General features: G+C 37.4%; 2 long non-coding RNA genes across 2 annotated transcripts; both read right to left on the bottom strand.

Moving 5' to 3' along the window:
- Nucleotides 1-4,085: 4,085 nt before the first annotated feature.
- On the bottom strand, nt 4,086-5,367 carry LOC131662367 (uncharacterized). The gene is made up of 2 exons (XR_009301523.1): nt 4,505-5,367; nt 4,086-4,348 (listed from the first exon to the last, which is right to left on the bottom strand). It is a non-coding gene; the product is annotated as an uncharacterized LOC131662367 (long non-coding RNA).
- Nucleotides 5,368-10,954: 5,587 nt separating this feature from the next.
- Nucleotides 10,955-12,236, bottom strand: LOC131662366 (uncharacterized). Its single transcript, XR_009301522.1, has 2 exons — nt 11,374-12,236; nt 10,955-11,217 (listed from the first exon to the last, which is right to left on the bottom strand). It is a non-coding gene; the product is annotated as an uncharacterized LOC131662366 (long non-coding RNA).
- Nucleotides 12,237-14,777: the final 2,541 nt, after the last annotated feature.

Here is a 14,777-nt window from a genome sequence, read left to right as displayed (position 1 = left end):
AGTACGCTCTACGATAACCTAGGGGCAAGGATCGGTCCAACTGGGGTAACATCCTAAACAAAGATGCATAACTACGATGGAGGGAAGGCGACATATGTTGACTCCCCACCAAGGGGCAAAAGGGTCATAGGTTTTCTTTATCAATCTACGAACTCCGAAGATTGCGAACGGTGTGATACTATTCTTAGAAAAATCAAAAGAGGTTCAGTCTAAGGAAACTCATGAAGTTCCGAAACGACGAAAACCCACCACTAACAATTTATTCTCGACCGGTTTGACGTGCCCAAGGAGAATTCGAGATTACCCTTTACTTCTACAAGTTTAAGAACTAAGGAGTAAAACAAGGTCAACGGATTTACGAAGGAGATTGTCCCTAGGATCAATAGGTTTTGCCATGCTCAGAATTTCAACCCCTACGATTGCTAAGTGTTACTCAGGATAAAAGTTGTACCTTCGGGTTAGAAATTCTAATGGGGTGACCATGCAGGTTTTGGAGTCAATTCATTCGCTTCATTCGCTCACTACTACGACCTTTCACTCGCACACTTCTATTCCATATTCAATCTCAAATTTAGGATTATTAACAAACTTAAGGGAGAATGACGAATACAAATAACTAAGTCCAGCTAAACATATGCTTTCAAGGTAAGACCGAGCCGAGGATGTACAGGCATTGTCTCAATTCCCAAACAGTGGAGATATAAGGATGTTAATCCCTCGTCACCCCCTCGAGCTAGGAGTTGGAGCTTGTTTCTACTTTTCAAATAAACCTTGATTCTAACCAGGGGAAGGTTAGATTTCGATTAATTCAATGGTGTATTTTGGTTGTCAAGAGAATCAGTCAATCCAAGCAAGGATTCAAGCATAAGGGTTGAACAAAGGTTAAAGCAAAGGTTCAAGCATAAGGATCAAGCAAAGTTTCAAGCATATCTTCTTCCTCGCGTTCATCCAAGATTGGGGAAACAATGGAGGTAACATTCACAACAATCTTCTTCCTCAATACATCATTCGAGATCGAGGACGTATCAAAGTCGAAGCATATAAATCAAAGTCAACATGGCAGTCACAACATTCAAAATCCAAGGATCAATATTTCCAAAGGAGCATTCAAAAAAAAAAGGAGGAAAATGCCCGCTAAGTCAAAATGGAAAATTTCATGAAAGAAAACAAAAATGACTTAGGCAAAAATTAGGGCATCCCGATGGATCAAATTTAAAGAAATTGGTTCATGCAAAAATAAGGGATAAAAACAAAGGCGAAATACAAAGGATAATCTTGTGACTGCTAAACCCTCAAAGCTTCACATCAATGCTTGGATCTTCATAACATTTTTCTTTATCAATGCTTGGATCTCTACTAAGGCTTCTGCTCAACATCAGAACTGAAACGATTCTCTTGCAAACAAAGCGCAATCATTGATTAGGCGAATTCCTAGGATGTGGAGAACATCAAGGAGAAAGGGGTGGGTTAAATAAATTTTGAGCCTTATATCCATTGTTTCTTAAAACCGTGAACCGAGCCAAGTTACAACATTCAAAAGTCCTAATTGAGGCAAGGTTAACTACGAAAGCATATTAAGCAGGATTTTGTTATACCGACTCCTAAGTTTGTTAAAACTATTTTTAATCACTACGCTTCTTCAAGCGTTCATTTCTAATCATCCAGTCCTAATTCATAACGGACTTCGATTTCAAAACTTGCATACGCATCGCATTGGAGTTACTTCTCAAAAGGGTACGACGTCATCTACGAACATACACTTAGCACTCAAGGAGATCTCAAAATTGGTTAATCAAAGGCGATCATTTCTAATAAAGACTCTGGAATAGGGGGAATCACATCCAGGGGGTTCTCCTAAACAGGGGAAAAATTTCAGGGATTACAGGGGCATGCAATCAAACATCCTATTAACTAGGGACATTCAACCTAAAGGTTCAACCGACTTGGGTCACATCTCGAAGCAATCAGGGGCATGTCAAGCATGGGATAAATTCAAAAGGATAGAACACTATGATAAGCCTCCATATCCTGGAGATCAAGGGCATTCTCTTCAATCTAAACATCGAAGCATATGACAAGGTTATTTCTCGGGGCATTTCCTTCACGACCTGGAGATCATAGGCACCTTTTTCCGCTAAACAATGGGGCATCAAATCCATAAGGTAAAAAATCCAAAAGGTTAAAGGTGTGGAGAACCTCCAAAGGTTAAAGGCGTGGAGTATTTCACAAAATCAAACTGGGGCAAGGCGCACAGCATAAGGAAAAGGCGTTCTCACACTTTACAACCTCGAACAAATCTTTCTCCTAACTATGATCTTCAAAATTCAAAAAAAAAACAGTATTGGGAAATCGCGCTAGCATCCAACAACCTTACAACGTTAGCGAACTACATACGCTTTGGTTATCAACAACCTATCATTGGAGCATCATGCAAATACACATAAATCATGCATTGCATACTTTGGTCGATACATCACACCACACCTTTTTTAGGTAGTCTTCTTTAAGACAAATCCTACGATCCTTTCTAGGAACCTCTTCAGGTAGTCTTTTTAACACATTACTTTTCTAAGAACCTTTCTAGGTAATTTTCTCTAAGACAATCATCGCCATTTCCAAGAACCTTTTCAGGTAGTCTTCTTTAAGACATTCCAAAAACCTCCTTAGGTAGTCTTTTAAGATATCTTTCAACCTTTTCAGGTAGTCTTTTCTAAGACATTGTCGTATACAATTGCATTACATTCATCATTCACATATCATGCATAGAAAATTCAAAAAAAATCATGCATCTAAACAAAATTCATACTCATTTACATCTTTACCTTGAGATCAAAGCCCAACTTACTTGGCATCTACCAAAACATTGTTTGTCCTTTCACCCAAAGCTAGTCATTGGATTCATAATCTTTCGTTGTCGTCCAAAGCTTGTTATTGGATGTCATAATCTTTCATTGCCATCTGAAGCCTGTTATCAGATGTCATAAATCTTCATTGTCATCCGAAGCCTGTTATCGGATGTCGTAACCTTTCGTTGCCATCTGAAGCCTGTTATCAGATGTCATAATCTTTCTTTCATCCAAAGCCTGTTATTGGATGTCATCGCCATCTGAGGCCTGTTATCAGATGTCATAATCTTTCATTGTCATTCGAAGCCTGTTATCGGATGTCATAATCTTTCATCGCCATCTGAGGCCTGTTATCAGATGTCATAATCTTTCATTGTCATTCGAAGCCTGTTATCGGATGTTATAATCTTCATTGCCATCCAAAGCCTGTTATCGGATGTCATAAATCTTCATTGCCATCCGAAGTCTGTTATCGGATGTCATAATCTTTCATTGCCATCCGAAGCCTGTTATCGGATGTCATAATCCTTGTTGTCATCCAAAAGCGAGTAATTGGATGTCACAATCCCCAGTAAAGTGTTTTCACCTCATTCAACGCCACTCTCGAATTCATCTGATTATCGATGTCGTCTAATGCCACCCTTAGACGTTCATGCTATCTTTTTACCCAGAGTTTTATCCCTCTTTTCCAAGTCTCTCCATCAATAGTTAATCTCCTGTGGCGCTAGTTTCCCACAGAGATTTGAGTCTGTCTCACATCATATTGCATTCAAAATAACAAAAGAGTCCATGCATTGCATTTCATTTGCATATGAAGGACAAAAATTGTGTACTTTGTATTTAAGTCTCTTCACATCTTCGATAGAAGAAACTTAAATAGGGGCATCTGTCGCACCCCAATTTTTGACCCATATATTTCATTCATTTGATTATCGCATTCGCATTTCATGTGCATCCAATCATCGCATTTGGCATATCTTGAAAAAATTGACTTTTTATTAAAGTCAACAAAAAAATAATTTTAGATAGTTTAGATTAATTTAAGTTTTAACATTATCTTATTTTTAATTTAGATTTAATTTAAATTATTTTTATTTCATTATTTATTTATTATTATTATTAACTTTTTTGTTATTATCATTATTATTATTGCCTTTTTTTTATTCAAATGGTTGTATATATAAAAAAATAGTAAGAATTACAAATAAGGAGGCTTTGTGTGTTTAGGCCCATTGATCATTTTGGTTAAAGCCATTTACTATTTATTTTTGTTATTACACCAAACAAGTCAAAAACATGACAGAAAAAAATAATAGCAAAGTTTGTCTTCACATCTCTGCTATCCCATGCCAAACACTACCCTCCAAACTACTGTCCAAAAACCTGCATCCTTTGCTGCTACATCTTGCTGTCCAAATGCCTTCTTGCTACAAGCCACACATAAGGGTCCAATTTCCCTGCCAAACCAGTCCAAGAATTGCTCAAAGATAGACCACACATACCTGCAATCAAAAAGCCTAATAATAGTTAACCTCAATTGTTTGAAATGGATCTAAATTTCCCCCCCAAATCTTATCTCATCCATCTATAAAAAACGAGCAGAAACAGAGCCAGGGGAAAAAGGAGGAACCAACGGAAAAACCTCCAAGAACCTTCACCTTTTTATATGCACCTAATCTCCAATGTTATTTGGGTAGCCCTTCAACTCGCAACAAACAGCTTCACCTTCAAACCTTCACACATCTTCATTAACTTACAATACAAAATCAAGCTTAAACTCCACAAAGTCATCGACACAACCAAATCTCCCCTATTCAGAACCTTCAATACACCCTTCAATCTACAAGCAACTCAACCCATCATTGTTCCCGCACAGCTCTGCCCAGAACAGAACTCACGACACCCCAATCACATATCCTCACCGCAAATCCCTCAGAACCAACTCTCATCTCTCACTCAACAACTCACAAACCTTCACTCAACAACAGCCACAGCAAAATAACCGACAGAAGAAGCAAGAATTAGAAGAAGGAGGGTCGAAGCAGAGCAAAGGGAATCAAGTTTACCTTGGATTATTCACCTCCGAGAACATTCGGAGTCGGTACTTTTTAATTTACTCTTATCTTTTTTCGTGAAGATGTATGGCTTGTAATGTTTGAATCGTTGATTTGAATCTTAGTTGCTTGAACTCATTATTACTCGAAGGTTATTTGTGTTTATTCTTGTTGATGCGAAACCGTGAGAGATGAACGAGCCGAGAGATTCACGAGAGAGGTGAGAGTTGTCTTTGTCTTTTGTTCACCGTGAGAGATTAGAGTGATCGAGAGAGACAGAGAGATTATGTTTTTTGTTGTTGCTGTTCTGTTTAGATGCAGATCGTGAGAGAGAGAGTGACAATGTGTGGTGAGGAACGGTGCCCCACTAGTGTTTTTTTAGGGTTTGTTTCTTATGTCTTAGCAGTTGGACTCAAGGTGTTATGGCCCAATCCAATTTCCTTACCATACACATCCTGCAGTCTGCGCTCCACCCCCACCTGTGTTGTTTAAATTCTGTTTTGGGCCTGCTCATTTTGGCCCACACGTTTTGTTTGGTACACCCTTTTAATGTTTTTTTAGCCCATTTATTTCTTTATTACCTTTTTCTTATGGTGTTTACTACTAGTTTAGGTTTTCTTTATTAATTCATTTAAAAATACAAAAATATGTTTTAATTAGACTTTTTATTTCTCTTTTATTGTTAAAAATATCAAAAAATATTATATTAATTTCAATCCAAAGTCAATAAATCTTGGTCCAACGCCAAGGTGATTCAATAATTTCTCGATCCAACGTCGAGCTCCTTTTCAAAATTCTCAAACGGTATCGAAAAATCGAATGACAAGAAGTGTACACCTCTTGAATACCTCGATTCTTTTGGATTAACACTTTTTTTTAAACCTTTCTTTAATTAAATCGAAAGATCTTGTGACAAGGGGTGAACACCTCTTGAATACCCTGATCTTTTGAAACTAAAACACATTAAGCAAATCGAAAGATCGAGTGACAAGGGGTGCACACCTCTTGAATACCTTGATCTTTTGAACTAAAACGTATTAATCAAACCGAAAGATCTTGTGACAAGAAGTGCACACCTCTTGAATACCTTGATCTTTTGAATCAATAACACGTTCATTAAATCAAAGTGATTAAGTGACAAGGGGTGAACACCTCTTGAATACCTTGATCCTTTGAATCAAAATACCTTAATCAAATCAAAGTGATCAAGTGACAAGAAGTGCACACCTCTTGAATACCTTGATCCTTTGAATCAAAACACATTAATAAAGTCAAAGTGATCAAGTGACAAGAAGTGCACACCTCTTGAATACCTTGATCCTTTGAATCAAAACACTTTAATCAAACAAAGTGATCAAGTGACAAGAAGTGCACACCTCTTGAATATCTTGATCCTTTGAATCAAAACGTATTAATCAAACCGAAAGATTGAGTGACAAGAAGTGCACACCTCTTGAATACCTTGATCTTTTGAACCAGAATACATTAACTAACAAGGACAACAAGTGACAATGGGGCTCGCTCCTGTTCAATACCTTGGGTAGAGACGCGCTAGGTGAACACCTATGCTCAATCCTTTGCTAAATGTCCCTTTAAAAAAAAACATCTTTAATTTCAATCAAACCTTTTTGCCTTATGGCTTTTAAAACTCTTTTCATAAACGAGACACTTATCCAATTTTCAATACGAACATACTTCCACATGTGAAGATCGAACATCTTCCACTCGAATGCGATGATGGCCAAAATCATGTCTTATCTTGATTTAGTCATCCATTCTTGTAGTGATATCATATCCATGTGCGCGTAGTATTTCCATTTGAAAGCGATCGAGTACCTCTCGCTAAAATCAACCAACAAACTTTTCGTGGTTCTAGCCCGAACTACGATTGCTCTGACTTTCCCATTGCACGAGGGAATACGTAGGCACAAGATACAAACGTCTTGGCGAGCATAATAATAAAAAATCTTTTCTTTTTCCTCATAATAATAAAAAACTTTTAAAAATCTTTCTTTTATTTTTTTCTCGATCAATAAGCTAAAGAACGCAAACAAAAACACTAACACTCAAACACGAAACTAACTAAATGGGTCCCATCGAGTACGATGGGGGTGAGGGGTGCTAATACCTTCCCCTTGCTTAACCGACTCCCGAACCCAAATTTGGTTGCGATGACCATCTTATCCATTTCTTTTTATCTTCGTGGGTTTTATCGATATTTTCCCTTTCCTTTTGGAATAAATAAAGTTCGGTGGCGACTCTGTTGTACTTCGAGCGCGCGAAAACGCTCGAGTCACATTTTTACCGCTACAGAAAGTGGCGACTCTGCTGGGGATATCCTAAGAGAGTCAACCCTAGTTTAGTTTGTTTTGTATTTGAGTGTTTGCTTTTGTTTATTCTTGTGTTTTTATGCTTATGTTCTTTATATTTTATTCTTGTATTATTTATGTTTCTTTACTCTTGCTTTATCGCTTTTATTTTATTTTTGTATATATTCAATTGTGGGTATGGGAATAATATTTGAGTGAAGCTCTCAACCCGAGCTTTGAAAAACAAGAGGAAAACATAAGTTAGGAGGTGGTTGTGTAGTGCTAGTCCCCAAGGTGAACACCTTGAATGGCTAATACGAGAACCCCACTTGGAGGAGACTTAGTCATGAAATTTGTCATAAGATGGTTCGCCCATCGCATGGCAGAAATCTGATTTCGTCGTTAACTCCAAGGACCTTTAGAACCCGTTCCATCTGTAGAGGTTATGTTATATCCAAAAACTATAGAGCTAACCTTGTGAGGGGATTCTTGGGTAAAAGAACATATAACTGTCTTATCTTTCCTCAGTAGGTTTTGTTATCCATTTACATTTATCATTTTAATTCAGTCTTTGTATAGCATCGTGTTGCATTCCATATCATATGACATTGCATCATTCCTACATGAAAAAATAAAAAATTCACGCATCTGCATTCATGCATTCAAGCTGTCAATAAAAGACTCATTTCATCTGTCTTCACCCTCAAGTGGTTTGTCTACCGTCAAGTTGATTCCTCAACACATTGAATTGGAGGCATGAATCTGAAGACTATGGAAGAACTTCAACAAGGCCAAGGTTTGTTAAGAATAGAAGTTATTATGTTGAAGAGCCAATAAATCAGACGAGGCAGCTCATCCTCGTCACTGATTAGTCACCAGGCCATGTTTCCTTACTGTTTGCAATTCCTTGTGTTGTATTGTGTACTGCATTGAACTTTGTTTGTTCTTGAATGTTAATTTTAATGAAATGAGCATTACATATTTGAATTAATCCATTTACACCCATTGTGTTTATCTTTATGCTTCTTTATCTTTTAAAAAAAAACAAAAATATATCTCTTTTTCACTTTCTTTATCAAGCTTTTGTTTATGCAAAGATTGGAGGGAGGATGATGAAACCAAAATACCCAAGTTATTGAATTGTATGCTTTCAAATAAAACTTTGCTGATGATGTACAGGCATTGTTTCAATCCCCAAACACTGGAGATATAAGGAAGTTAATCCCTAGTCAACCCCTTTGAGCCTTTGAAGTTGGAGTTTCTTTTTTAAACGAAAAAACCCGCAATTTTAACTTGGGGCAGGGTAGGTCTCAGTTAATTTACCTGTGCATTCAAATTCAAGAGAACCATTAAGTACACCTTCCAATAAAGGTTTCAATCAAAAGTGACCAAGATGGTTATCATCAATCATTATGGAGGCAGTCACTATCTTTCCAAATACAAAAAAAACAAAAAAAGGCCCGCTAAGTCAAAACCTACGAAGGAGACTTAGGCAAAATTGGGGCATCCCGCTGACTGTACTCCTCAAAAAGAAACAGTTCAGGCAAAATTTAGGGATATAAAGCGAAAAAGAGAAGTCAATAAAGTCCTTGAACAACAATAAAACGTTGTGACTATCAAAAGGAAGAAGTGACTGCCATCTCAAAGATTCCCTTGGTCTTTAAACCATCATCATTATCATAGGTGCAAGTCCAAAAGCCTTTTGGAACCTGAATGTATAATTTGAGTTAACTGAGCGTAGGATTGAAGTTCATCACGAAGAATGGGGTGGGTACAAATGTTTTTGAGCCTATATCCTTTGTTTCTAAAAACCGTGAACCAAGCCACGTTACAACCTTCAAAAGACCTAATTGAAGCAAGGTTTATTTTGAAAGCATACTACAACAAGGTTGCGTTAACCTGACTCCTAAAGATCTTTGCAATTCCTTTTGCTTTATCCATCGTTTTGAATGTCTAGAATTCATTTGCTTTACATCAATAATATCATTCCTAAATGATTTTGATTTCAAAATATGCTTTGAGCATCACATTAAAATTACCATTTTTGAATGAACATTTTATTTGCAAGTAAGTACTCATCTTTCAAGGAAGTTCAAACAGTCAAGAGACTTGATTAGTGATCCTATCAGGGGCACGTTACTTCAAGATCCTGTTATTCAAAAGTTAAGCTGGGGCAAGTGTTTCCAACATTTATTTCAAGAACTGAAGCAAGGATCATTTAGCAAGCAGTCAATCAGGAGCAGTTTTCTTCAGCGATCCCCAAGCAGTTTATTCAGTCCTTCTCAAAAGGATCATTGTTGTGACAAAACCATGTTGGAAATGTTCTTGTGTAGAGGAATCAGAGTTCCAATCTCCCCTCACAAAAGAGTCTGCCTCAGTTGTCGTATACAATTGCATTACATTCATCATTCACATATCATGCATAGAAAATTCAAAAAAAATCATGCATCTAAACAAAATTCATACTCATTTACATCTTTACCTTGAGATCAAAGCCCAACTTACTTGGCATCTACCAAAACATTGTTTGTCCTTTCACCCAAAGCTAGTCATTGGATTCATAATCTTTCGTTGTCGTCCAAAGCTTGTTATTGGATGTCATAATCTTTCATTGCCATCTGAAGCCTGTTATCAGATGTCATAAATCTTCATTGTCATCCGAAGCCTGTTATCGGATGTCGTAACCTTTCGTTGCCATCTGAAGCCTGTTATCAGATGTCATAATCTTTCTTTCATCCAAAGCCTGTTATTGGATGTCATCGCCATCTGAGGCCTGTTATCAGATGTCATAATCTTTCATTGTCATTCGAAGCCTGTTATCGGATGTCATAATCTTTCATCGCCATCTGAGGCCTGTTATCAGATGTCATAATCTTTCATTGTCATTCGAAGCCTGTTATCGGATGTTATAATCTTCATTGCCATCCAAAGCCTGTTATCGGATGTCATAAATCTTCATTGCCATCCGAAGTCTGTTATCGGATGTCATAATCTTTCATTGCCATCCGAAGCCTGTTATCGGATGTCATAATCCTTGTTGTCATCCAAAAGCGAGTAATTGGATGTCACAATCCCCAGTAAAGTGTTTTCACCTCATTCAACGCCACTCTCGAATTCATCTGATTATCGATGTCGTCTAATGCCACCCTTAGACGTTCATGCTATCTTTTTACCCAGAGTTTTATCCCTCTTTTCCAAGTCTCTCCATCAATAGTTAATCTCCTGTGGCGCTAGTTTCCCACAGAGATTTGAGTCTGTCTCACATCATATTGCATTCAAAATAACAAAAGAGTCCATGCATTGCATTTCATTTGCATATGAAGGACAAAAATTGTGTACTTTGTATTTAAGTCTCTTCACATCTTCGATAGAAGAAACTTAAATAGGGGCATCTGTCGCACCCCAATTTTTGACCCATATATTTCATTCATTTGATTATCGCATTCGCATTTCATGTGCATCCAATCATCGCATTTGGCATATCTTGAAAAAATTGACTTTTTATTAAAGTCAACAAAAAAATAATTTTAGATAGTTTAGATTAATTTAAGTTTTAACATTATCTTATTTTTAATTTAGATTTAATTTAAATTATTTTTATTTCATTATTTATTTATTATTATTATTAACTTTTTTGTTATTATCATTATTATTATTGCCTTTTTTTTATTCAAATGGTTGTATATATAAAAAAATAGTAAGAATTACAAATAAGGAGGCTTTGTGTGTTTAGGCCCATTGATCATTTTGGTTAAAGCCATTTACTATTTATTTTTGTTATTACACCAAACAAGTCAAAAACATGACAGAAAAAAATAATAGCAAAGTTTGTCTTCACATCTCTGCTATCCCATGCCAAACACTACCCTCCAAACTACTGTCCAAAAACCTGCATCCTTTGCTGCTACATCTTGCTGTCCAAATGCCTTCTTGCTACAAGCCACACATAAGGGTCCAATTTCCCTGCCAAACCAGTCCAAGAATTGCTCAAAGATAGACCACACATACCTGCAATCAAAAAGCCTAATAATAGTTAACCTCAATTGTTTGAAATGGATCTAAATTTCCCCCCCAAATCTTATCTCATCCATCTATAAAAAACGAGCAGAAACAGAGCCAGGGGAAAAAGGAGGAACCAACGGAAAAACCTCCAAGAACCTTCACCTTTTTATATGCACCTAATCTCCAATGTTATTTGGGTAGCCCTTCAACTCGCAACAAACAGCTTCACCTTCAAACCTTCACACATCTTCATTAACTTACAATACAAAATCAAGCTTAAACTCCACAAAGTCATCGACACAACCAAATCTCCCCTATTCAGAACCTTCAATACACCCTTCAATCTACAAGCAACTCAACCCATCATTGTTCCCGCACAGCTCTGCCCAGAACAGAACTCACGACACCCCAATCACATATCCTCACCGCAAATCCCTCAGAACCAACTCTCATCTCTCACTCAACAACTCACAAACCTTCACTCAACAACAGCCACAGCAAAATAACCGACAGAAGAAGCAAGAATTAGAAGAAGGAGGGTCGAAGCAGAGCAAAGGGAATCAAGTTTACCTTGGATTATTCACCTCCGAGAACATTCGGAGTCGGTACTTTTTAATTTACTCTTATCTTTTTTCGTGAAGATGTATGGCTTGTAATGTTTGAATCGTTGATTTGAATCTTAGTTGCTTGAACTCATTATTACTCGAAGGTTATTTGTGTTTATTCTTGTTGATGCGAAACCGTGAGAGATGAACGAGCCGAGAGATTCACGAGAGAGGTGAGAGTTGTCTTTGTCTTTTGTTCACCGTGAGAGATTAGAGTGATCGAGAGAGACAGAGAGATTATGTTTTTTGTTGTTGCTGTTCTGTTTAGATGCAGATCGTGAGAGAGAGAGTGACAATGTGTGGTGAGGAACGGTGCCCCACTAGTGTTTTTTTAGGGTTTGTTTCTTATGTCTTAGCAGTTGGACTCAAGGTGTTATGGCCCAATCCAATTTCCTTACCATACACATCCTGCAGTCTGCGCTCCACCCCCACCTGTGTTGTTTAAATTCTGTTTTGGGCCTGCTCATTTTGGCCCACACGTTTTGTTTGGTACACCCTTTTAATGTTTTTTTAGCCCATTTATTTCTTTATTACCTTTTTCTTATGGTGTTTACTACTAGTTTAGGTTTTCTTTATTAATTCATTTAAAAATACAAAAATATGTTTTAATTAGACTTTTTATTTCTCTTTTATTGTTAAAAATATCAAAAAATATTATATTAATTTCAATCCAAAGTCAATAAATCTTGGTCCAACGCCAAGGTGATTCAATAATTTCTCGATCCAACGTCGAGCTCCTTTTCAAAATTCTCAAACGGTATCGAAAAATCGAATGACAAGAAGTGTACACCTCTTGAATACCTCGATTCTTTTGGATTAACACTTTTTTTTAAACCTTTCTTTAATTAAATCGAAAGATCTTGTGACAAGGGGTGAACACCTCTTGAATACCCTGATCTTTTGAAACTAAAACACATTAAGCAAATCGAAAGATCGAGTGACAAGGGGTGCACACCTCTTGAATACCTTGATCTTTTGAACTAAAACGTATTAATCAAACCGAAAGATCTTGTGACAAGAAGTGCACACCTCTTGAATACCTTGATCTTTTGAATCAATAACACGTTCATTAAATCAAAGTGATTAAGTGACAAGGGGTGAACACCTCTTGAATACCTTGATCCTTTGAATCAAAATACCTTAATCAAATCAAAGTGATCAAGTGACAAGAAGTGCACACCTCTTGAATACCTTGATCCTTTGAATCAAAACACATTAATAAAGTCAAAGTGATCAAGTGACAAGAAGTGCACACCTCTTGAATACCTTGATCCTTTGAATCAAAACACTTTAATCAAACAAAGTGATCAAGTGACAAGAAGTGCACACCTCTTGAATATCTTGATCCTTTGAATCAAAACGTATTAATCAAACCGAAAGATTGAGTGACAAGAAGTGCACACCTCTTGAATACCTTGATCTTTTGAACCAGAATACATTAACTAACAAGGACAACAAGTGACAATGGGGCTCGCTCCTGTTCAATACCTTGGGTAGAGACGCGCTAGGTGAACACCTATGCTCAATCCTTTGCTAAATGTCCCTTTAAAAAAAAACATCTTTAATTTCAATCAAACCTTTTTGCCTTATGGCTTTTAAAACTCTTTTCATAAACGAGACACTTATCCAATTTTCAATACGAACATACTTCCACATGTGAAGATCGAACATCTTCCACTCGAATGCGATGATGGCCAAAATCATGTCTTATCTTGATTTAGTCATCCATTCTTGTAGTGATATCATATCCATGTGCGCGTAGTATTTCCATTTGAAAGCGATCGAGTACCTCTCGCTAAAATCAACCAACAAACTTTTCGTGGTTCTAGCCCGAACTACGATTGCTCTGACTTTCCCATTGCACGAGGGAATACGTAGGCACAAGATACAAACGTCTTGGCGAGCATAATAATAAAAAATCTTTTCTTTTTCCTCATAATAATAAAAAACTTTAAAAAATCTTTCTTTTATTTTTTTCTCGATCAATAAGCTAAAGAACGCAAACAAAAACACTAACACTCAAACACGAAACTAACTAAATGGGTCCCATCGAGTACGATGGAGGTGAGGGGTGCTAATACCTTCCCCTTGCTTAACCGACTCCCGAACCCAAATTTGGTTGCGATGACCATCTTATCCATTTCTTTTTATCTTCGTGGGTTTTATCGATATTTTCCCTTTCCTTTTGGAATAAATAAAGTTCGGTGGCGACTCTGTTGTACTTCGAGCGCGCGAAAACGCTCGAGTCACATTTTTACCGCTACACTAAGGAGATAAAAACCTGGGATTGCATCAGCATACATACATACGCATTAGCATATGCATATCATCTAGTGCATTCACGTATTACAAAAGCCTATTTTCTGACCCTCGAGTCGTGAGTTTCCAACCCTCGTGTTGTGATAGGTGTATTTTCTGACCCTCGGGTCGTGAGTTTCGAACCCTCGTGTTGTGATAAGCCTATTTTCCGACCCTCGAGTCGTGAGTTTCCAACCCTCGTGTTGTGATAGGTGTATTTTCCGACCCTCGAGTCGTGAGTTTCCAACCCTCGTGTTGTGATAGGTGTGTTTTCCGACCCTCGAGTCGTGAGTTTCCAACCCTCGTGTTGTGATAGGTGTGTTTTCCGACCCTCGAGTCGCGAGTTTCCAACCCTCGTGTTGTGATTGGTTTGTTTTCCGACCCACGTGTCGTAAGTTTCCAACCCTCGGGTTGTGATTGGTTTTTTTCTGACCCTCGAGTCGTGAGTTCCTAAACATATCGTTTTCTTTCTGACCCTCGAGTCGTGAGTTCCTAAACATATCGTTTTCTTTTTGACCCTCGAGTCGCGAGCATCATCTTCATAGGATACCGTCAAGGACTTTATGCGGATAAACTTGCTAGCGCTATAGCAAGTGAATATTTTTCATACTGGTGAAATTTGTCCGAATCAGGGAAAATGATCCAAATGGTGCAGGTGAAATT

This window comes from Vicia villosa, linkage group LG3, assembly GCF_029867415.1.
Source record: "Vicia villosa cultivar HV-30 ecotype Madison, WI linkage group LG3, Vvil1.0, whole genome shotgun sequence".
Classification (NCBI taxonomy): domain Eukaryota; kingdom Viridiplantae; phylum Streptophyta; class Magnoliopsida; order Fabales; family Fabaceae; genus Vicia; species Vicia villosa.
The sequence above is the reverse complement of the archived record's forward strand: the minus strand, read 5'-3'. Positions and strand labels throughout refer to the sequence as shown.